A 24,698-nucleotide genomic window follows, 5' to 3' on the forward strand; every position below is an offset into this window, starting at 1 on the left:
CTATATTTAGTAGATACCATAATGACTTCAATATAATTTTTCTATTATTCTGAGGATCAGTTCAACTCACTTTTCAGACCCCTGCTTAGTGTTTTTCAATCTTCAAATGGCCATGGTACTTTTCTGGGGCCATAGAAGCAGGCTATTTCCAAACAACTACAGTTTCCATTATACCAAAAGAATATCCTCTCAGGGGATTATAAAAGCTGTAATTTCATCTCAGGGTTCCTATGACTAAACTGCTTGAGTTTTCTTCTACAATTTATGACATTACATGTACCCTCAAAGGAATTATAGTCTTATAATACCACTTGAGATATATTATTATTCTTTATGTTATCCGTGTTTATGTCGAAAAAGATTCTCCAACTGGCACTTGATCGAAGAGCAGAGCGTGCAGTTACCTCTTCAGTGATTTTTGTCAATTTAAAAGACAACTACATCTTATAAAAAAATGTCATTCTGTTGCATCTCATGCAGACTGGAGTCTGCAAAATTTGCAAAGTTGTAGCTTTCAAAAGATACCTAGGATTCTTGTCTGTGTTTTGAAAGTTTATAGTTTTAGCTTAAAAGAATAACTAGGTAATCATCTTAAGAAAAGGTATAAATATTGCAGTAAAATGTTCTTTTAAAAAAGTATACACTTTTGTATAGAGAGATATAGGTCCTAGAGCTTGAATTCAAGGCCTGGACACTGTCCCTGAGCTTCATTTGCTTCTTGAGCCATCGTGCCACCTGTGGATTTTTTGGAGTAGTTTATTGGAGATAAGAGTCTCACAAAACTTTGTGTCCTAGCTAGCTTCAAACCTCAGTCCTCAGATCTCAGCTTCCTGTGTAGATAGTATTGAAGGTGTGATCCTGCAGCACCCAGCTTTAAGTTTATGTTCTATAGTTTCCCTTTTGAATATATGGCTTTAGATTTTTCTAAAGAATTCATAATCCAGATCATTGTTGTGAGTTATTTTTTATTATTTTCATAGCAGTTAGTTCATTGGCATGTCTTAAATCCAAGTAGCACAATGAACTCTCATTTATTTGCTTTAATTTTCTTGGCATTTTCGTATGGATGCTCCCTTGTTGGGGTTATCATATACACTGTTGAGTATTTGTTATCATTCCTGGTCACTGTCAATTGACTGGAATAAGAAAATAATTGTGACAAGCCTATACATTTCCAGACCCTTCAAAATACCTTATCGGATATACACAGTATACCCCAGAACTACAGTAAAAATCCATACAACTTTGTTGAATAAGCTGACATCAATCATTTATTTCAATTCTGAAAATAAAATTCAGGATTCTGTCTATAGAATCTATGAAATGTTGATGATGACAATAGCAAAAAACAAGAAGACACTTTTTAATATATTGGTATATATCAGATGAAACAGGGTAGGTAACACCTTATCTTGATGAAGGAAGATATAGGAAGTCAACAGACTATCAGATTTCTGCTGAGAAGGTACAAAAGCTATTTATGAGTGTATGGTCATGTTAATTCGACTGATTATCCCATAAAAATGATTAAGGCTATTTCTCTCTGTCTCTCTCTCTCTCTGTCTCTCTCTCTCTCTCTCTCTCTCTCTCTCTCTCTCTCTCTCTCTCCTGTGTGTGTGTGTGTGTGTGTGTGTGTGTGTGTGTGTGTGTGTGTGTGTGTGTGTTTGTCCAGGGGATTGAACTAAGAATCTATGTGCTGTTCCCTGTGCTTATTTTGCTCATGCCTAAAGCTCTACCACAGCTCTACACCTGGCCTTTATTGAGGAGTAGTTAACTGGATATAAGAGTCTCATGGACTTTCCTGCCCAGGCTTTCTTTGAAACACTAACCTTAGACCTCAGCCTCCTGAAAAGCCAAGATAACAAAGACATATGAGCGACCAATGTGTTAGGTAATTAGATAAAATGAAAAATTATATATAGTGACATACTTAACATCCCTTCCTCATTTTCTGTTCCTAACAACAGATTTTCTACCAGGAAACATTGCTTCTACAATTATGTAGTAGTTTGATACTTTGAGACTGACATTGACCCACTTAGTTCCAATTAACATGAGATTTTTGCTCAAGGGTTAAACAAAAGATATGCCCTCTCATTCACTGAGCCTCTCAATCTGGCCTAGAAATTATGGATTTGGTCTTAAAACTGCTGGCATCCATGTCCTGATACCATGACAGAAACAACAAAGAGCTAAAGTAACACCAGTCCTTGGTTATATTATTGAACTACAGTAGGAAACAACCTGGAATCTGACCTCTCTTTTAAGTATTTTTGTTACATATGCCAATACAGTCCCTTTTTTTAATAACAAATTAGTTTTATTTTCCCAAATGTGGGATATAGAGTTTAAATTTATACAAAATACTACTCAGAATGCACAAATATGAAAAACAGCTTATATATGCATAGTAAATTAGTGTACTGTGATTCAAGCTTGGGTTCATTTCACATTAAATTTTGAGAATAAAGATATGTTTCTCATAAAAGTGAAAATATCTATAGCACTTAAAGCAGTAAATTGTCCCAAATAGTTCCTTTCTACTCTACATCCAAGAAATCACTGCAAGGTTTAGCCTCGTTGCCAGATAAATTGAACTATGACAGGTAAATCCTACAGGAGTAGGTGTGATAGAAATAATATTACCTTGGGAATTCAAGTTTTATAAAATTGTGCTGTAGAGATGCAAAATTAAACATAGTGAATTCCTAATGGGTTTTATTCATATTGTACTAATAACTTTTAAATTTTTTTAATAGAGTGCATGAGTTGTACAATGTGGGTTTCATTGTGATATCTCCATGTATAAAAATTATGGCCTCCAACAACCATAATCCTATCACTCTCACTTATGCCCCTCCTTTATTCAACAATTTAAACTGATTTCCTTTCAACAACTTAAACTGTCTTATTTTCATTTCATTTTAGGAAGTACTGGTATTTACCCCATTCAGCTCTCTTCACCCACCTCTTTCCCCTGTCATTCATTTTTTTTCAGTGCATATTAACCTTTCAACTGTCTTGGGTGTGTTTCATAAATAAGATTTGTAGCATTGTAATAGTAAACATATTCAGCATAAAAGAACTTAAAATATAATTGGACATACATAAATATTTCCTCTTTTTCATATTTCATTTTTGCAAACACCATTCAATCCCTTTTCCTAAGAACAGAGACCACAGAGTGAAAACAGTTCTATAATGTGATACAATTGACTGAAAAAGGTACCTTATGTTCACCTAGCAGCACAGCACAAGCCTACAGCCTTTTCAGATTACCTGGTTTGCAGTAATTACTGTAAAATTTAACCTTTGAGGTATTTTCCACTTTCAGTGGCTTAATTGAAACTGTTCTGAAGTGTGGACTTATGGAAATCCATTTTAGTATGACAGTGCATTAATTTTTTTCATTGCATTAGCTTAAACTATTCAATTATCTTTTCCTCAGTCTCTTACCAGACCATCCCACACTATCACACTAAGCACTTCTGTTGGAATTCTCCTTTTTCTGAACAGTTTTTATGAACCACTGGACACTAAATTTATTCAGTATTCTTTTCTCTCTTGATATTTCTAACATCTAGTGTTTGATGATTCAATTTTGAAACACTCATTTCTTTCCTTCTGATTTCCTACCATTAAATCCATTCCTACATGTGTCATACTTTCTCTTTCCTAGTTTCTTCACATCATACAATAACTTGTTCTTTCTTCTGAATTGGACTAGCATTTTTTGTGTTCTTAGGTAAAAGGTGTCAGGTTTAGGTAAATTGCATCCTTAAACACTTTAGAGTTCATTAAAATTATTGGAAAAATTACAACACACAAACACACATACACATACACACATACACAGACATTTGAATTATTTTAAATAGTCATCACTAAGGTAGTCCATTTGGTACCCTATTCTACCAGAAAGCTTAGGTAGGAGTTAAGTTGTATATTACAGTATGAAGAGATGGAAACACTTTGTATTTTAAGAAAAAAATTATTGTAAGAAACAAATGAGGAAATGTTCCTTATCCTTGGCCACAAAGGAAATACAAATCAAAACACCTATGAAATTCCATCTCATCCCAGTTAGATTGGCCAACGTTTTATTTCAAACAACAACAAATGCTGGAGAAGATGTGGAGGAAAAAGGAATTGTACTGCATTGTTGGTGGGAATGTAAACTAGCACAACCATTCTGAAAAGCAGGCTGGAAGTTCTTCAAAAAAAAAAAAAGATAAGAAAAGAAAATAAAACTAGACATAAACATACCCTATAACCCAGCTATGCCACTTCTAGGCATCTACTCTGAACACCATGAAATAGATATGAAAAAGACATCTGCACATTCATGTTAGTTGTCTCACTATTCACAATAGCCAAGTTCTGGAAACAGCCCAGATGTCCTACAATCGACACATGGATGCACAAAAGGCGGTATGTATATGCAGTGGAATTTTACACAGACATTAGAAATAATTTTAAAATGTCATTTGCAGGAAAATAAATGGAGGTAGAATAAATCATGAGGTAAGCCAAGACCAGAGAGACAAAGGGTGCATGTTCTCTCTGATATACAGAAGTTAGATCTAAAATGCACTGGGACATGACAAATTACACAGAATTCTAGATAATCACATACAGTGAGACAAAAAGAAGGTAGCCTTACTAGAGAATCACAAAGTTGCAATGCCTAAGCACCTCTTCATATTTATATAAAATATTATATATTTATTTATTTATACTGAAATGAACTCAGTTATGGAAACAAATAATTTTTTATTTTTCTGATGATTCTGTATTATTTTCTTATATGCTATGTATTTATATGTTTATCTTCGGGAGAGTGGGAGGAAGAAAAAGAACTCAAGTAGAAAGGGTGAAAAAGTACAGCAGCAGAGCACACTGGGCACTCCTCTGTACATTGTTAGCATTTCCCCAGCCTCAGGTCCTCAGCTCCTCCCATTAGCCCCCAGATCCACCCATGCCTAATGATCCAATCCTACTCACTATTAAGACCTACCTAGTTCCCCTTTATTCCCAGAGAGAAGCTGCCACCTGGATAAGATGCAGATGCCATGTAGCTCCCTCTGCCATTGAAACTATGGCCCCACTAATAAACCTCCTATAAACCTTCTTCTACTGTGTGTGTTTATCTCTGCATGGTACCCTGGGATGGCCAGGACATATCCTTTCATACATCACCACTATAATAGTACCACAATAAAGTAAGAAAAAAGTCCTTGCATCAAAAGTAATATATTTGGCCCTGCTGGGCTGTCACTGTTTATCATCTTTAGTTTTGTAATTCACATCTACTACTTCTTTACACCAGGTAGAGCTAGACTTGGTGGAAGACTGGGACAGAGGAATTTCCTAGCACTGAACATAGGTAGATCTGAAAACAATGGATCCAGGTTGAATATTGGAGTCACCTTTACATCAACTGTTTGACATTGAACAAGATACATTCTTTCCACTTAATTTCTTCTTTGATTAATTAGGATCATGGTATTTTTCCTTCCAAAATTAGAGATGTTAACAAATGAGTGGTGAGATCCTAAAACAACTAACAACATTGCTTTTGTGAATTCTACTTTGTTAATTCTATTTTTCACTTCCTATATATACATTATTGGCTTCAGTCTACATATTACACTTCTTTAACCATCAAAATTTTTGTATAGTTTTCATCATCTTGTACACTTTATAATACCTGTTGCTTGTTAAGTCTTGGACTTTCTTATTCCTCTTGATATTAATTCATTTTACCCATTTTACCCATTTCTTTCCGTCAGTCCCTGGATCTTACTTCCTCACAACTCTGCCTTGATGTATTTCTTCCTATTTCTTATATCACAAACATCCTTATAGAATTTGATCACTCATGTATTGAACCAATACTTACTAAGTACCTTGAAATCAAGTTATTTTGTTCTGTGCTGTCTGCTTGTGTAAGATAGCTACTTCATGTCCTAAATCAGCATATATGAAGATGCCAAATTAAGGCAAAACAATGAAATGATGATTGCAATAAAATAGAGAAATAATAGAGAAATACATAGGAATTTGACACATAAAAGTAATACACACACACACACACACACACACACACACACACACACACACATTCAAGGGTCAAGGACAAGATATTGAGATCCAGAAAGTGTAAGAGACCATTTGCTCTGTGGATATGTTTTAAATTGTTTAAGTAAGGGTGATAAGATGAATGACCTGATTAGAATTGACCACTTTGAAGATAACTGTAGGAACACTTGAAAGAACTGATTGAACTATAGTCAAATAGATGCAAGGAGACCAATAAAAGAAAATATTAGAGTTAATTAGAGAAGAAATTGTGGTATTAAAAATGGGGCTGTCAGAGTTCTCATACTGTAGCATACAGCATGCTTAAATCTTCACATTATATTGCTATATTTGATATTCTAGTCTCTTAAACTAGTATAGTCTTCCCTGTTTAATCATCAAATTTCTTTAAACATGACTTTGTTCTTGAATATTACCTCCTTTTTTCTCATGGTCCATTTTCAGTGTTGTCTCATAATCTTGTTTCTATGAAAATTAACACCATTAAAACATAAATAAGTGTCAACAGAAGGATTATATATAATTTAGACAAGATGACACATTCTAGTATACAATAATTTTTGCTTCATTAGCATATATTACTTGATATTTTTTCAGAGAACATGTAAAGCACTTTCATTTTCTGCACTGTAATCCCTAAAAGAACAAAAGAAAAATACTGTCAGTTGTGAGGAAGTGAAGCAGCTCTCTTAACCTGTGGAGAGATGCAGAGAGCCTCTGTCATCAAGTCCACACCTGGAACACCACAAAGATCAGAGGAGACAGCTTGTCATCAAGTCCACACCTGGAACCCCACAAAGATCAGAGGAATTAGCCTGGGCATCAAGTCTCTCCTCTAGGTGTTAGGAAATAGATCAATGGAGAACGGAGTATTACACTCAGGTTTCCATAGTGAAAAGCAGATGCCTAGTGGGGGTCAGAATAGTGCACTCACTACACAAGAAACTTTCCCCATTTGGTTACTTAAACCTTGTGCCTCATCCAAATTAGGAACATATTACATACTCATTTTTGAATGAAGATGAGTTCCTGTAATACTTTTACACCTCTTGTCTCAGGGAACAATAAAGACTAGAGCTATAAAACTTTCATTAGACAGAAAAGGTATTTGAAAAGGAAGCATGACTACACAGTAGTTACTCATTAATATTTGAAAACAGTAACTAAATATAATTGTTAAAATTTTTAAAAGAAAGCCTCCACAGCAGGAAAATATTTTGGTTGCCTAGAAGAGAATGATTGTTGGTGGGAATGCAAACTTCTTCAACCCCTCTGGAAAGGAGTGTGGAGGTTCCTAAGAAGGCTAAACATAGAACTCCCCTATGACCCAGCAGACCCACTTTTGGCCATCTACCCAAAAGACTACAAGCAAGACCACACTAAAGCCACCAGCACAACTCTGTTCATTGCAGTACAACTTGTCATTGCTAAAACATAGAACCAACCAAGATGCCCCTAAGTCGATGAGTGGATCAGGAAAATGTGGTTCATATACACAATGGAAATCTATGCCTCCATCAGAAGGAACGACACTGCCCCATTCATAAGGAAATGGAAGCACTTGGAAAAAATCATACTAAGTGAAGTGACCCAGACCCAAAGAAATATAAACCTTATGGTGTCCCTCATAAAGAATAGCTAGTACATGAATAGGCTAGTCATGGTAGAAGATCAAAATACCCCAATAGGTACACCCATATGATCATATAAGAAGATGCCAAGTTTTTTCATCATTTAGAATTATGCTTACTGTTGGTTTATCATAAACTGCCTTTATTATATTCTGGAGTGTTCCCTGGAATCCCAATTTTTCCAGGGCTTTTATCATAAATGGTGCTGGATTTTATCAAACGCCTTTTCTGCATCCAGAGATATAACCATGTGGTTCTTTACCTTGCTCCGGTTGATGTGGTGGATTACATTAATTGACTTGTGCACATTAAACCAACTTTGCATCCCTGGGATGAATCCAGTTTGATCAAGGTGTATGAGGTTTTTGATGACCTGTTGAAGTTGATTGGCCAGAATTTTGTTGAGAATTTTTGCATCTATGCTCATCAGGGAAATCGGTCTATAGTTCTCTTTCCGTGATGAGTCCCTGCCTGGTTTGGGGATGAGGGTTATACTGGCTTTATAGAATGTGTTTGGTAGTGAACGTTGTCTTTCAATTTCATTGAAGAGTTTGAGAAATACTGGTGTGAGTTCTGTTTTGAAGGCCTTGTAGAATTCTGCAGTTAATCTGTCTGGACCTGGGCTTTTCTTGGATGGGAGATCGCTTATTGCCATTTCTATCCAATGCTGGATATGAGTCTGTTTAGAAGTTTTAAATCTTCATGGTTGAGTCTGGGGACATCAATTTTTTTCTAGGAAATCATCCATTTCTTCCATGTTCTCAAATTTGTTGGCATAAAGGTTTGCAAAATAGTCCCTTAATGTGTTCTGAATTTTGGTTGTTTCTGTGGTGATGTTTCCTGTTTCATCTCTGATCTTGTTTATTTGTGTGTGCTGCCTTTGTTTTTTTGATCAGGTTTGCTAAGGGTCTGTCTATCTTGTTGATTTTTTTCAAAGAACCAACTCTTTGTTTTGTTGATTCTTTCGATGTATTTTTTTTGTATCTAATTCATTTTAATTCTGATTTGATTTTAATTATTTGATTCCATCTATTGACTTGGGGTTTGGCTTGTTGTTCTCTTTCGAGGAGATTAAGGTGCTTCCTTAAGATGTTCTCCAGTTTGTTGGTGTAGGCACTCAGAGATATAAATTTTCCTCTGAATACTGCCTTTGCTGTGTCCCAAAGGAGAGGGTACTTTGTGTACTCATCTTGGTTGAATTCCATAAACATTTGAATTTCTGTTTTAATTTCTTCAATGGCCCACTGATAGTTCAGCAGTGTCTTGGACGGGTATTAGAAATGGGGAAGGGAGAGGGAATACCACAATTGAGAGACAAAGAACAAAAAGACAAACCATTCAAAAAGCAACACTTACAAACCATTTGGTGTAAACCAACTGCAGAATTCTTAGGGGGAGAGAGAGGAAGAGGGAGCGGGAGGAGGGAACTAGGGAGGAGGTAACAAGTACAACAAGAAATGTACTCACTGGCTTTCATTTGAATCTGTAACCCTACTGAAACCCTCACACTTGACAATAAAGAACAATATTTTAAAAAAAGAGAATGAGAAGGAATTCACAAAATGAGAAAGAATTTAGAAAAATGTATTATAGGAATTAGAATTATCAAATAGAGAAGGCTTGAGGATATGAAAGAATGTGGCTCCTGGGGATAATTAAGTAATTTAGATTTCTTTAGTAATTGCAAGACATAGCTCATACTTGTAAAATCACCTCTTAATTTGCTATGGAATGACTGTTCGTATACCCCCAAATTCCTAGGTTGAAATTCTAACCATTGCCAAGTTTTATGGCATTTAGGAAGTGAAGGATCTTCACAAAATAATTAGATTATGAGCATAGAGTACTGCAGTGTCGGATCACAAAAATAGTGTCTTAAAGGGGTATTTTTCTCCTATGGAAAGATGCCTGAACTTGGATTTTCAATAGTCAAAAACATGAGAATTTCTAAACTAAATTTAATTTCTATTACTTTGAGTCACCCATTCTGTAGTTCTTTGCACAGGAATCTGAATTGACTAAAATCTGTTATTCCCACTATCTAAATTAATGGGATTATTGTTGTTGGATTCTTATTGCAATAAATACTCCTTTTCAAGCCTCTTTCTGCTTCAATCTACAAAACTGGATACTGGGAGATTAAAACAAAATTTTTATCATGCATTTCCTCACGCCTAACTGAAACTACGATGATTTCCTGTTGCTAAATGAAAACATTCCAAACTTCTTTAGTCCATTAAAGGGCCTCCAAAAGTTCTTGCCAAATTCTGTTATCCAGGCTTAATTCCCACGCTTCCTTTTCTTGTAATCTATACTACAGCCCAAATAGAATATTTGCATATTCCTGTGCATTTCTAACTATGTACAAACCCAGTTTCTCTGCTGCAATTTTGGTTTACAATGCCCATATCACTATTTATGCAATCAACAGAACTTCCAAATTAATATACTATCATTGCGATGCTGCCTCTGAAATACTGAGGCAGAAATTTCTCATTTCACTTAACTATGCTAAATGGGCAAGTGATTTGTTCTATTTTGCATGATAGTTTGAGTAAACTATTAACTTTAATTTTTTATTTTTATTATAAAAGTTATGTGAAGAGTGGTGACAGTTCCATAAATCAGGTTAAAAGTACATTCCTTTGGAAAGGGTCTCCCCTTCCCTCACTTGCAGCTATTAACTTTTCCAGTTTATTTGCATTGACTATCTTATTTTATACAACCTAATATTCCCCAACATATTTTTTTCTCAGAGGTATTTGATTGTTTTATATGAAAATAAATTTTATAGGGAAATAATTACATATGAGCACCTCTCTACTGCTAAATCTAAAAGATAGTGATAGAGAAATGAGTTCCAAATCACATGCTTCGATCATAGACACTGGAAAATAAAGAATGATAAAAAGAAGAGTAAACTGGAACAATTTGGCTGAAGCTGTGTCTATGTGCTTTCACCACAACCATTGTTATATCTGTAGTTCTCAGAAATTCTTGTTCAAATAGATATGCTTATAATACTGTTTTGAAAGAGGAACTATAACTTTAATTGACCAAAGCAATATAAATAAGATGATTGCCACAGTCCAGAATGAAACCCATTCAAATAGGCATTCAAACTTGTTTATTTGGCCTCTCTAAAACTCCTACAGATACCACACACTAACATAGAAATGTATCAGATATGAAAATAACATTAGATCAGAATCTTGACCTCACACCGAGTCTCCAGAATTGCAGTACAGTGTGCTATCATAATGGCAATGTTTTGTTTTTTTATTTCTCTTCTTCTTCCCTCAATTACAGTTAAATGTTCTCCATGATTAATGCAGAATTCTTTGGCTATCTTTGTCTGAATTGAATAACCATGGTCTGGAAAGTATTTTTTTCCAATAGTGGATTTTAATTATAGAGTGTGTATTAAGTTTTCTGCATCACTGTGATATACTTGAGCATTATTGAACAAATGTCTGTTATGCCTTTGCCTTGAGTAATGACAGTTGATATTGAAAATACATTACCTTTCTTAACATGACCACAAACAGAATTCTTAATTAATTTACAGTTACTGTGTTCATGTGGTCAGCCTTAGGTATTTCACTTTTGATAAAATTATAAAATGTCACTGAGTAAGATAAAGCTCTTAGGATGAGAGTTACCAACAGTGAAGAGACGCTCCTTATGACCAATACAGTGATGGGCGATAGGAGCTCAGCTTACAGCCATTCTGGTTTCTCAGTTTCTATTTTTGTGCTAAAGTGTTTGAGAAGCTACAGTTCCTCTTTGCCCCTGAATCTCTCCTGTGCCTTTTTGCCCCTCAGAGGTGTCTGGAACAAAACATATCTCAGTACTGGTATAAAGCAGCCTGGTGTTCAGCCTCAACAAGAACTGCTGATGATTTTCTGTTCAATATTTTCAATGATAAAAAAATATCCTCAATTAAATTAAGCTATAAATTGTCATTTCAGAAGTCTCCCTCTTCTTCCACATATATAGTGTCTTTCCTCTTAGAGTCTATTTTTAGCTGTATCATAGATTTGATGATATGTGCACATTCTTCCTATGTTTTCATCAGTAGTCTGCTGAATTATGTGTTTTAAACTGCTGTGGATTGTAGATGTGCTAAAAGTTAAAGAGAAAGTCTATGAGTAGCAATAGTAAAGTATTTCTATAGATTGTTTACACCATGGTATTTAATATCAGTTTTGTACATATTATTTCTTTAAATCCACATAAAAACATCACAGGATTTTTCCTTCATTGTTTTAGTATGGAGAGTTGAATATTTAGTGATGGTAAGTAACCTTTTCAAGGTCCCCCATTGTAAAACAAAAACCAAGAACCAATGTTAAATTCTTCTGGCTTTAAAAGCTGAAAGATGCACTGAAATTCTCTTCCTTTAAAAAGATCCAGAAATTCAAATTATTCTAATTTTCAGATTTCCAACAGAAATCAACCTTCACTTATATCAACTGAACTGTTTTATTCCTCTACAAATGTGCTTCTTTCCCATTCCAGTTTCCTAGACATACAAGATTTAACAAATAAAAATGCAAGATGTTCATTAAATCTTAATTACAAACAGACAATGTATGTGGTATGACACAAGACTAACACAGCGTCATTCTTCTGGCTGTCTTCTATTTGTCTGTCTGTCATACCCATTCTATCTCCTTTTGGGCACAGAACTTGATGATAGATACATAAACCAAGAATTTACTTTGCCACAGTGAGTATTGTAGACTCAATGCAATGTATTTACTTGGATTCTCCTTCTCTATCTCTAAGCTGCATTATTTTGTACTCTGGCATTAAAACGCTGGCATTGGAAGCCCTGTGTTTGGCTAGAATCTAAAAACGTATAACCATGTTTGGGGTCAGAGGAACATCACATACAAAAAGAGTGGCTGGCTGTAAACGATGTTTACAGAATTCTTGGCCCAAATGTTCCAACTTGTCCAGAGCCTGGTCCTGACTAAGTTTGGAGCCCAGGATATGGCTCACAGAGCTATTAAAACAAGAAACTAAAACATGGTAGAATGTAATTAATTGATTACTAAAGAGAATTAATTTCTGAAGATGATTTCTTAGCTAATCTTTGTATTAAGGAGGCCCATTCTTTTTCTAGTTACTCAATCACAAGGTATGTGAGGAATAAAGGATTGTGATAGAAAGAGCTCTTATTGTGAGAAAGAGCTGTAATTTTTAACTTCTGTCTCTAGTTTGCAAACATAAGCTTAATAAGTAATCCTTTGGGGTATACACATGTTCTAAACATGAGATAATTTATAGCTATGCTTATTGATTTATATGTTAATACTTATTAATAAAATATCAGTATAGAAAATTTTTAAGTATATAATAAATATAAAATATGGATAATTTTATTTTATTGTAGCAAAACAGAATATTTCCTTGATGAATGTGACATACTTGTTTTTCCTAAATGCCAAGTACTTAAAACGTTTTGATAATGTTTATTTGACATTTTGTGTACATGTCTCTTTTTCTGTGCCTCTATTACTAGTCAACATTTCATTGGATTAAATCATTCTTGGATCTATTAACTGCACTAACTAACAAGTGACAATTGGAAGCCTTTCATTCTCTTTAAATTGGGTTTCCATACTTTTCAGCATTTTGAGTATATTTTCAAGATAGTTTTTATTTTCATAATTTTGTGATCCTCAAGAGCTTCTTGTCACCCACATAGATCACCTAGAGATTCCTGTCTTAAATCTGCCAGATATTCTGTGCCGCCCTTGACAAAGGACCTAAGTTCTCCCTGCCTCCATTCCTTCATCTACAAAGTGAGAATAGTGAACTTCATAGAGTGATCTCCTCACAGGAAAATTAAATGTAAACATAAAACATCTCTACCCATTCGAGCTACATAAAATATATCCTTACATTTAAGAATAAGGATAGCATTTCTTATTTGCTCTTTGTCTTCTCCAAGGTCAGATGTTCTGTTAATATTCTCTTTATCTTTTTTTTTTAACGACTGCTTTGACTAATGATTACAAACTGCTCAACTTCAACATCACAAATTTCTTATTTCAGAGTTCTGAAGTTCATGAGTATAAAGTGACTGGTTAAAAATATGGTATCAGGGGCTGGGGATATAGCCTAGTGGCAAGAGTGCCGGCCTCGGAGACGCGAGGCCCTAGGTTCGATTCCCCAGCACCACATATACAGAAAACGGCCAGAAGCGGTGCTGTGGCTCAAGTGGCAGAGTGCTAGCCTTGAGCGGGAAGAAGCCAGGGACAGTGCTCAGGCCCTGAGTCGAAGGCCCAGGACTGGCCAAAAAAAAAAATAAAAAAAAAATATGGGATCAGCAGAGTCGTTTCCAATGTCAGGAGGTTATTCCCACCCCTCCATTTTTAAAACCAGTAACATGACAATTTTCTAGTCACAGCCTCTCATCTCTTCAATTATTCTTCCCTTTGTTCATATTGAGCCTACCCAGGCTATTCAAGATAATCTACCTACCGCAAGCTAGCTCATTATCAAACAAATTCCATTTTTGCCTTTACTTTTCCTTGGTTCAACATGTTCACAAGAGGACTGACGTTTGTGGAGGATGAGAAACATTGCCTTATGCAGCACTGTTTGAAGTTAATTTTATAGTGTCAGCCCAGTGTCATCTATTCAGTAAGTTTACTCCAATTACATTGTATATGGATTTCTTGAAGCAAAAGTTACCAACAGAAAGACTTGACATTTAGAATTTCTGTTGATCTCAAATCACATTTGAAAGGACTTACTGAACAAGAGTGGAAGGTTATACCAGACCCAGATAACTTTAGCCCAGTCCATCAGCTACTGTTCAAAAGGCCTCATGTTTCTCCTAAAGCATTTATTTTCTCCTAACTTGCCTATGCCCTCTCTTCCCTTTCATCCATGATAAGAGTCTATAAGCTGCTTCAATATCATTAAGTTGTAGGTATCCTGTTTTTCTGCTATGTCCCTAAACACCTAAATATTTAGGTAGCTTCTCTTATGTTTATTGACCTACTGAATGTTTATTTCATAGAATCTATTACTTAACACTCAGAGAGTTGAGAGATGATATTCACCAGATGAAGTTTCTATCCATTATCAAGTTTCTTGCAATAAGTGCTGAGGGTATAGATACTAATGCATAAGTTTCACATTTCATATATTTTTAAATTCCACTGGGGAAAATAAGAACAAAAACATGTAAAACGTACAGAGAAGTAAATTCTGTGAAGAAAATAAAATAATAAAACAGATGGATATTGCTGATAACACACTATAGCTCTATTTCCAAAGAGGGAGAATTTTGAGTGAAATCTGAAAGGGTGTAACCTGTCGAGGACAAGAGAAAAATGTTCTAAGCAAACTGAAAAGAAAAAAGGGTCAAGACTGTTTTACAACAGAGGCAAAAAGGTGAGTGTCAGGTCTGAATCTGAAATAGAGTAAATAGCAGAAGAGTGATAAAAACATGTATGGTGTAGTTAATCAGAGGAAAGAACTATGCTGCTGCATAAAATCATATTTGTCTTAAACAGCACACTACTGCTTTTGAAAGTCAAGGTAAAACAAGGGAAGACGCCTCTGTAGACCAAATGAAGGATATAGTCGCTTGGCATGGTTGTCAGTAGTAAGGATGATAAGATACTACAGATATTGTGGTGGAAGAACCAAGATGACTTTGAGTAAGTGGGTTGGCTGTGGTGCAAGAACAAATCGGTACCTTTAAGACATATATATGGCCCCATTGCACCACGCAGGGACTTAGGAGCTGGAAACGGGGTGGCAGTGCCTGGCCAGGGCGTAGTAGGTGAGAACAAGAGCAAGAGCACGGTTCCTTGCAGGTTGTGTGTGCTCTAAGCTTCCTAAAGGACTTCCTGGCAGGTGGCGTCACCGCCGTTGTCTCCAAGACTGCAGTCGCCCCTATCGAGCGGGTCAAATTGCTGCTGCAGATCCAGCATGCTAGCAAGCAAATTAGTGCTGAGAAACAGTAAAAAGGAATCATGGATTGTGTCGTGAGAATCCCCAAGGAGCAGGGCTTTCTCTCCTTCTGGAGGGGTAACCTGGCCAGTGTGATTCGTTACTTCCCCACCCAAGCTCTCAACTTCGCTTTCAAGGACAAGTAAAAGCAGATCTCCCTGGGGGATGTAGATCGGCATAAGCAGTTCTGGCGCTACTTTGCCGGTAACCTGACTTCCGGTGGGGCAGCTGGGGCCACGTCCCTCTGCTTTGTCTATCCTCTGGATTTCGCTAGGACCAGGTTTGCCGCTGATGTGGGCAAGGGTTCCGCTCAGCGCGAGTTCAATGGGCTGGGCAATGTCTTACCAAGATCTTCAAGTCGGATAGCCTGAAGGGGCTCTACCATGGCTTTAGCATCTCTGTCCAGGGCATTATTATTTACAGAGCTGCCTACTTCGGAGTGTATGATACTGCCAAGGGTATGTTGCCTGACCCCAAGAATGTGCACATTATCGTGAGCTGGATGATTGCCCAGAGTATGACTGCAGTTGCAGGGCTGGTGTCCTACCCTTTGACACTGTTCGTCGTAGGATGATGATGCAGTCTGGCCCGAAAGGGGCTGATATTATGTACACAGGGACAGTTGACTGCTGGAGGAAGATTGCAAAAGATGAAGGAGGGAAAGCTTTCTTCAAAGGTGCCTGGTCCAATGTATTGAGAGGCATGGGTGGTGCTTTTGTATTGGTATTGTATGATGAGATCAAGAAATATGTCTAATATGATTAAAACTCAAGTTCACTGACTCACAGTGAACTTGGTTCACAAACAGATCCATTTTGTGGTTTAATCAACTATTCCTGGGGAAATAAGAAAATAGATCTGGGATAAAACTTAGGCCATAAGGAATATTTCAAGAAAAAAAAAAGTGCTTCATTGACCGTTCATTAAACCACAAGTGTATTTTGTATTTATTTTACACTTAAATTACCACAGCAAATAGAAAAGAACTTATCATACTTGTACAATTAACTCAAGAAATGACAATCAAGAAATAATTGAATGTGAATAAAGACCACTTAATGCAAAAAAAAGATATATATATATATATATATGATTTACACATATGAGGACGCAGGAGGGAGAAGGACATGTGAGGAGGATGGCATCAAGATAAGAGAAAACATTAAGGCAAGATGAGGAGGATGGGGAAGATGTAAACAAAGTAATGACCTTGCTGAGGGATTAATTATTAGCAAGATTGGCATTTATCTGCAGTTGAACAGAGAATTGTTGAGTGGTACTTTTCTGTAAGGTTGTACCCTTTGCAAGAGGCTGTGGCTTGACAGTCATTTCGGATTACTGCTGTTACAGCAATTGTACTGACATTTTCTATGCATCCTCTATGCCTACTTATTATTTTAGGGTTGACCTAAATAACTCCATTTTAATTCTTATAATCTCAATGTCTGCTTCAATTAGTTGTTTCCATAGAATGCAGGATATTACAATATACGATCACATTAGTGAAGAATAGAAAAGCTGAGGCTACAAGCCAGTCTGATTCCCAGGCTTAATGGCAATGATCCCAACATTTCATCATTAAAGGTACTTAGGATTCCTGGTCTATAGCCCTGTTACTTTGGCTTCTGGTTGCACTATTTATTCATGCCTGCAGGCTCGGCCTGAAGTAACAGCCTACCATCACCGTAGGCAATGTTGAACAGGACTATAATTTGTATACCAACAAAGTGCAAAGATAGTCCCATTAAGATTAAGCACCAGTAAATGTAGATGTTTTGATAGCCCATCACTCCTAATTTTAGAACTCTTATATTCCCTCTAGTCTAAGTTCCTAATGCTTATAAAACAAAATACCTGGCTGAGAATCCTTCAGTACTTACTTCAACATAAATCAATGAGGTATATTATTTTTACTTCAGTCTCTTTAGTAACTTCTTTGGCATAACTTATATCTCATTTCAGTGTTTGAAAGTTGGCCCCTATATTACTGTGGGAACTTGAAAAGTAAAAAATGGCAAAAGATTGTAATTTATTGAAATGCTGTCTTTTCATTATTGTGCTTGTAACTTCTCTTGTCTTTTCACTCTCAAAACAAATCAAGAAAAAATAAAACTTTTTGTCCTATTAGTAGTACATTTGTCATATCCAGAGGCCAGGACCATAAATGAACCACAACGATTCCTCATAAGGTACTACTTCTAGAAGGAAAAAAAATGAATGTGATTTATTTTTAGAGAATTCAGTAACATCTCAATTATGTAAAATGCCAGAGCTGCCTATGGGCTTTCTTGTATCATCTCAACATTTTAAGTTCTCTTAAGTGCAATCTGATACCTTATCAAGTTGCTTCTGCTAGTTATCTTTATAAGCTATGGCATTTTATAGAGCTGAATGAATTCTTAAATGTTCTGAAATATTTGTTTTTCTACTCCGCAAATTTAAATGGAAGAAACTATTATGCCTGGGCTGTGAGTGCCAATTCTTTAACACTCATCACTGACACATGCACAATTCAATCTCTGGCTCTTGTTATTGTTCATAAACCAACAAACTCTGGTGCTTTATATCATCAGCAGAAAACCTGAAAGTGAATTATAGCCTTACATTCAATCTATATGTTCTGTGCAGAAATAGCCAGTTTTTTGGAATGTGCAATTTAGAGACTTGGGAGTAAGAGACTTAAAATGTGTATTTCTTATAGCTTGTGCCAAAGTCAAAGCTATGAGAATTCAAAATAATAGACTGATATAATACAAGTTCATAACAGCTTTGGTGGCAACAAAATGCCTTTATTAATATTCTGGAAATTCAAGACAAGTTTATATTCTATATATTTCTCCTCCCCTCCCCCCTCCCCTCCTTCTTTCTCTTCCTCCTCTTCTTCTGGGCTTGAACTATGGGCCTAGGCACCGTCCCTGAGCTCTTCAGTTCAAAGTTAACACTCTACTACTTGAGCCACAGAGCCACTTCTGGTTTTCTGGTGGTTAATTGGAGATAAGAGTAACATGGACTTTCCTGCTTGGGCATGCTTTAAACTGTGATCCTCAGATCTCAGCCTCCTGAGAAGCTAGAAATACAGGGGTGAGTCCAATGGCACTTGGCTCATTCTACATATTTCTAATCTACTGAAGACTTCTTTAGAATATGAATCCAATTTTATATTTCATCAAAATTGGACTCAGAAGAAATTATGTCAGGCACACCGATTCCTGAATGGTAAAACAGTGCTCTTTTAAAATATGTGCTAGTATGTATTCATGTGAAATGGTTAAGGAACAATCTATTGAGACTTAAAAATCCTACAGAGATAGCTTATCAGAACAATTTTCTCCCTAAAATTTGCTCAAAAGTTAGATGTGCTGTAAAGTTTATACAATATTGTTTATTTAATATAGTTTACTTAATTGTGTTTAATACCAACCAATCATAATTTGTATTAGTATCAACTACATTATTTAATATTTTATTGCACAGAGAGCAACCTTCCTTGTAAATAGATTGAGATGCAAATGCATGTATTAGAGTCTTCTTTCCATTCCTATTATAATATATATGAGCGTGGATAATGTACACAGAAAATTGGTTTGTTTTGGGAGTCTAAAATCTGAGGTCAACAATTCCTTCACTTTGGCTCTTGGTGAAGGCTTAATAATAGATGGCAAATGGAAGAATAATACATTCAAGTAGGAAAGATCATATGGAGAAACAGAAAATCACATTTACAAGACTTACATTTTTGTAACTCAGTCCCACAGTAATTAACTGGAGAACTATGAGAGAGATCTTGATCTCCTTGAAGAGAAAGCAGTGCATCCAATGACCTAACTATATCCTAGAAGCACCACAGCTTCATTCCAGCCACACAGAGGACCTAGGTTAGAGCATATGAAATCTCCAGGAGCAACTCACATCCAAAATATAGCAGTGCAGTTGTGCTTGGATGCTACCAAAAACCATGACAAATCTCATCATTGTTTCAATTTTTATTTGGATACAGCTACTTCTAGGCAAATGGTTTTAGAGAAATGGTCTCATTTTAGTTAATAATATGGAAGGTTACTTATATTTTCAGAAATTAAGCATGCATCTCTTTTGCTCTTTCAGTGTCAATAATTACATCACAAACTACTGTTTGTGAGAAAAACAACAATGAACCAAATCAATTCTCCCATTTTAAATAAATGCTTTTTTCTAGAAATATAGAGAATAAGCAATAATTATACAAAAATAACTATATGATGTTTCAATGGAGTTAAATGTTTTCTCTCTCTCATACACACACATACACACACACACACACACATACACACACGAGGTTGAAGGAATTAAAGGTAAGATAAGTAGTAATGTTTATATATGTTTATCAAGGAAGGTTTTCAGATAAGGTGACATTTGAACGCAGATATCAACAAACTGACAGAGTGAGCTCCCGGAATAATGGAGAGAAGAGCATTGTAGGGGAAAGCAGATGCCAAGGCTCTGAGGTAGATATCTTGCCTTTGTTACATAAACTGTAAGGAAGATCACAGTGACTGGGCTGGACTAGGAAGGATAAAGTGGTGATCAAATGGTTCAGAAAAATGATACAAGAGAAAAAATAGGTATGATTTAACACATTGGCAAATAAGATTTTACTCTAGGTAAACAAACAGTTCAATGAAGTTAGATGAGAAATAATCTCAGGATTTCCAGCTATTTTGTTGAGAGTGCACTATGTGAGAAAGAAAAGTAGAGGGAGGAAACTGATTACAATTAGAGATTTCAGCAAAAGACACAGAAAATATGAGGACTTATACCAATGAGGTACTGAAGAGTGTCAACATCTCACTGTTGTTGGTAGAATGAATCACTGGCTTCTGCACGGGGTTTTAGAGTAGCAACAAAAGAAATGACAGGCATTTTAAAGTAATATATGAATTAGAAGATTGAAAGTGATCCATGATATAGGATCTGTTTGTCCAATTCTCATACTTTGGGTAATAAATGAGTGAAAGTTACTTGAAACAAGTGACAATATTGATGACTTTGAAAATATTACATATGTACTATGTTTTGGGTCTTCCATTTACAAAGATAGTCTATATTTTTGTTATGAAGTAATAATCTGAGAGTTGATTGGTTATGCTAACTTCTAAATAACAAAATTATGTGATCACATGTGCTTTTCCTCTTAACAACTAGCAGTCCAAATTAAGAAATATTTGTGAGTGGAGTGACAGTTGTATGAGTAGCCATTGTTTCCATTCAGAAGGTGCAGGGCACATGTCTCTGGATGTCCTAAGGGGAAAGCACTAGAGAAGCAAAAGTTTCCTGATACTTATGTATAAGCCCAAAATGTCTACAGTGTGTTTTTCCAGCCTTAAAGTCTAGAAGTGCTATGTATATTCTTCCCAGGTGCTTAGGTATAAAGACAAAACCTTCACAGTTGACTATAGTCTTTCTTTAGTACTAAGTGTCTACTGTCCATCAGAATACCATGGTGCTCATAATGTTTTTGCTAGATTGAAATAAATATCTTATTCTTCTAAGAATTTTGGCTTTAGAGATATGTATTACACTTCAGTGAAAAAAATTCTTGAACAAGCAGCTTTATTGAAATTTTGTTTCATCAAATATATTTTAGGAAATCTGACATTTTTCACTGCACAGTTTCCTCATTGATTTTTTTTAACATAAAATCATTTTAATCCATTATTCTTGTCCTTTTCTTAAAGGATTCCTCATGGTGAGATGGTTTTGGAGGAAGCACAAATTGTTCTTCAATCCTATCTCCCCTTCTACCACCAAATGGATATGGGAAAGTCAGTGAACCTGAATTAACATTGATTCCTCCATGAATATAAAATGGAACATGAAATTGTTCTTATAAGTTTCTGGGAATGCAATAATATCATAAATTATTTAATACTTATGAAGTAAATAATGAATGAGATGTCTTCATTGGCTTCAATTTGCATATGAATTTTGTAGCTTCATAGATATCATTGGATATTGTTAATTTTAGAGAATCACATAGGAAGTCTTAGAAGGTCAAGACAAAGAGAGGGGGTCATCTGGCTGAACTCTGCATCATTTACTTAGTAGTTTACAGTAAGAGGTGCTGCAATTTAGGCTATATTGTATAAAATAAGCTGTAACATAAATATAGGATAGTTAAATATTGCTATACAGTATTTCTTTTGGGGAGAGAAACTACTCTAAGTTTTCATATGGGATATTGATTTCATTTAAAGACTGGAAGATAATCTACTCCAGGGAAATCTGACTTGAGCAACTCAATATATAAACTGTTTGACGATTGTAGATCCACTTTTAGACATATCATTAGAAATAGGACATTGCAAATTACAAAAGTGTATTTGTCTATGAAATGCAGGGGTGTACAAATAAATGAGATACATCATTAGCATAAGTATTTGAAGTATGTGTCCTGAGATCCTGCATATCTCAGCATAGTATTCTCAGGGGAGTATCAAGATATCACTGAAATACAACCTAGACAAATGGTGTTAAGCACTCATCACTCTGAACCAGGCAAGGACAGATCAAAGACAGAAATGTCGTTATTAATGGCATAGACATGGGAAGGATAAGAAACAGACCATGACTAAATTGTTCACTCCATTTAAAATGTATTTTACTTAGACAAACAATATTTCCTGATATTTCTGAAAACCTAAAAAAAAAGAATAAAAAGATGAAGAAGGAAGATGAAGAAGATGCATGGAAGAGAAATAGGAGGAGGGGAAGAGAGGGAAGTAAGGGAAGAGGAGGAGGGACAGGAGGGACAGTTGAAAAGGAGGTTGAGGTGGGGGAGGGAGAAAAGGAGAAAAGAAAATACTAAGGGTATGTGATTGGAAGAAAGATTCAGATTATCAGGATTGTTGGTATGCTCTTATTTCTTTAATACCCTTTAATAATATTTTGCCTAAGAATAAACTGCCTATGTAGACATGTGTGTCCAAAATTTGACAATGACTACAAACCAACCACTGTTAAGCTTTCTTAGAAGCAAATCACTGGGAAAAATACAATTTAACATAAATGTAACAATTTAACATGCATGTGGACATTATTCCATGGGCTAAACTTTGTTTATTATATGTGAATATGTTTAAACTAAAAACTACACTTAATACTGAACATTTAAAACATCCACAGGGGGAAAAATGGTAGTTTATTAAAATGTCAAAACACACCTACACACATTTGTCAATGAAAAACAAAGAAATATGAAGAATTTGACTGTGAAGTCAGTGTGAGCTTAGAGTCTAGGATGTAATGAACAGTTGATAGAGGTTTGATAAAAATTCAAAGCATATTTTGATTATGAGAATGAAAGCCCATTATTTCCATTTTTTGAATATTTCTCTACAGGTTTATTCAGCAGATATTAAGCTTTTAAAGAACAAATGAGTTCAGGAATCAAGTGTTTAGGAGAAGGAATAATAGCATTTGGAAATTTTAATAAAACATTAAAGGATCAAAAGTCTTAAAAAATCTAATCTGTGTGGAGATCTTGCACTCTCTTTGTATAACTAAATTAAGTCCATAGTATTAAACTGAAACTGTGGAACTGTAATTACACAACTAACTAGCCACCTGCGGTTCAGATAGTGTCAAGTGAATTAGGTCAGGTGGGAATGAAGTTGAATACTTAAATGAGAAATGAAATACTTCATTGGCCTTGTGATTGCGCTGTTAGGGTGACAATGAACTAGCTGATCATTTGAATAACAGAACCTTCAGGGCTTCACCCATTTGTTCTTATGTTATCTTTTGAACATCTTTATAAGCAAGGTGAAAGAACTTAATTTGACAGAAAACACTTAATACTGAATGTGAAAGAGATAATTTCCTTTGGATGTGTTTTTCTTATGCAGACAAAGTAAGAACTTGAAGTCAAATTATCCAAGTTTTTTGCCATAAGATGGAGAAATACTCTATGTAATATTGTATCCTGATATGATTTCTCAAATACTTTCTTATGTACATTTCACTTGTTCCATACAACAACTTAAGGAGCTTAGATTCTGATAGCCAGTTTTGACCAAGATCATTTACACAAAGGAGGTGTAATTGGGACTTAAATTTCAATGTTCTGATTTCAAATTCTTAAGCTCTTAAAGAGGATTCATCAAGAACTTAAAGCTTCTACCAAAATCTAGCGATATGTTCAGAAAATTAAAATTATGAGTCCCTTGATTTTGTTTGGGATAAAAATCAATAAACTACCAGAAATATATTAGCATAAGACAATCCTAAGAAGCATTTCAGATATTTTTTTTCCTTAGTGTGTATAGTGGTTGCTATAAGCTGCAATAAAGAATTATTTATATAGAATTTATAAAATAAAAGAATAAATAAGCCATTAACAAACACCAATTTTTAGGAATTAACCTGTCTGGAAATTCAGAAGTCACTTCTTCAAACTTCCTATTTTTGTTTGTTTTACTGTGTAGACATTACTTTAAACTAGGTTTCCATTGACAGGGGAATCTATATGGTTTCCTGATATATCTATATATTGATGGACAGTGTTTTTTTTCAATATATGTCTGTTTCTGGGCAGATAGAAGGAAGTTCCCTGATTGAACCCAGTAATGTACTGTAAAGGAAACTTTCTTTTCTTTTTGCTGGCAGCATGAACTTTGGGTGCACAGTACATTGTGACAATAGCTATACCAATGTTCTAAAACATTTCATGGATTCAGCTTGGCTTTCTGACATGTTACACAGATGACAAAGCAAGGCATTACTTAGGATTTAGGTCCAATATAACATAAAAATTTTATCTGATAGCAAGAAGTATGTGTGAAATGAAAGTAGTTTATTACAATTTGAGAATTTCCTGTGTTTGTTATTCAGGATACTAGCTTGTTGCTCTTTGAAATAAAAGCAATTTTTTGTCAATCAACAGAGCTCATTTATACTTACAACACTTGTACTTCTGTACTATGTGTGTGTTTATTAGAAAACATTCAT

General features: G+C 35.3%; 1 pseudogene; it reads left to right on the top strand.

Moving 5' to 3' along the window:
• The first annotated feature begins 4,413 nt into the window (after positions 1–4,413).
• LOC125355710 lies at positions 4,414–16,606 on the top strand (annotated as a pseudogene).
• The last annotated feature ends 8,092 nt before the right edge of the window (positions 16,607–24,698 follow it).

This window comes from Perognathus longimembris, chromosome 7 (genome assembly GCF_023159225.1).
Source record: "Perognathus longimembris pacificus isolate PPM17 chromosome 7, ASM2315922v1, whole genome shotgun sequence".
NCBI classification, from domain to species: Eukaryota; Metazoa; Chordata; class Mammalia; order Rodentia; family Heteromyidae; genus Perognathus; species Perognathus longimembris.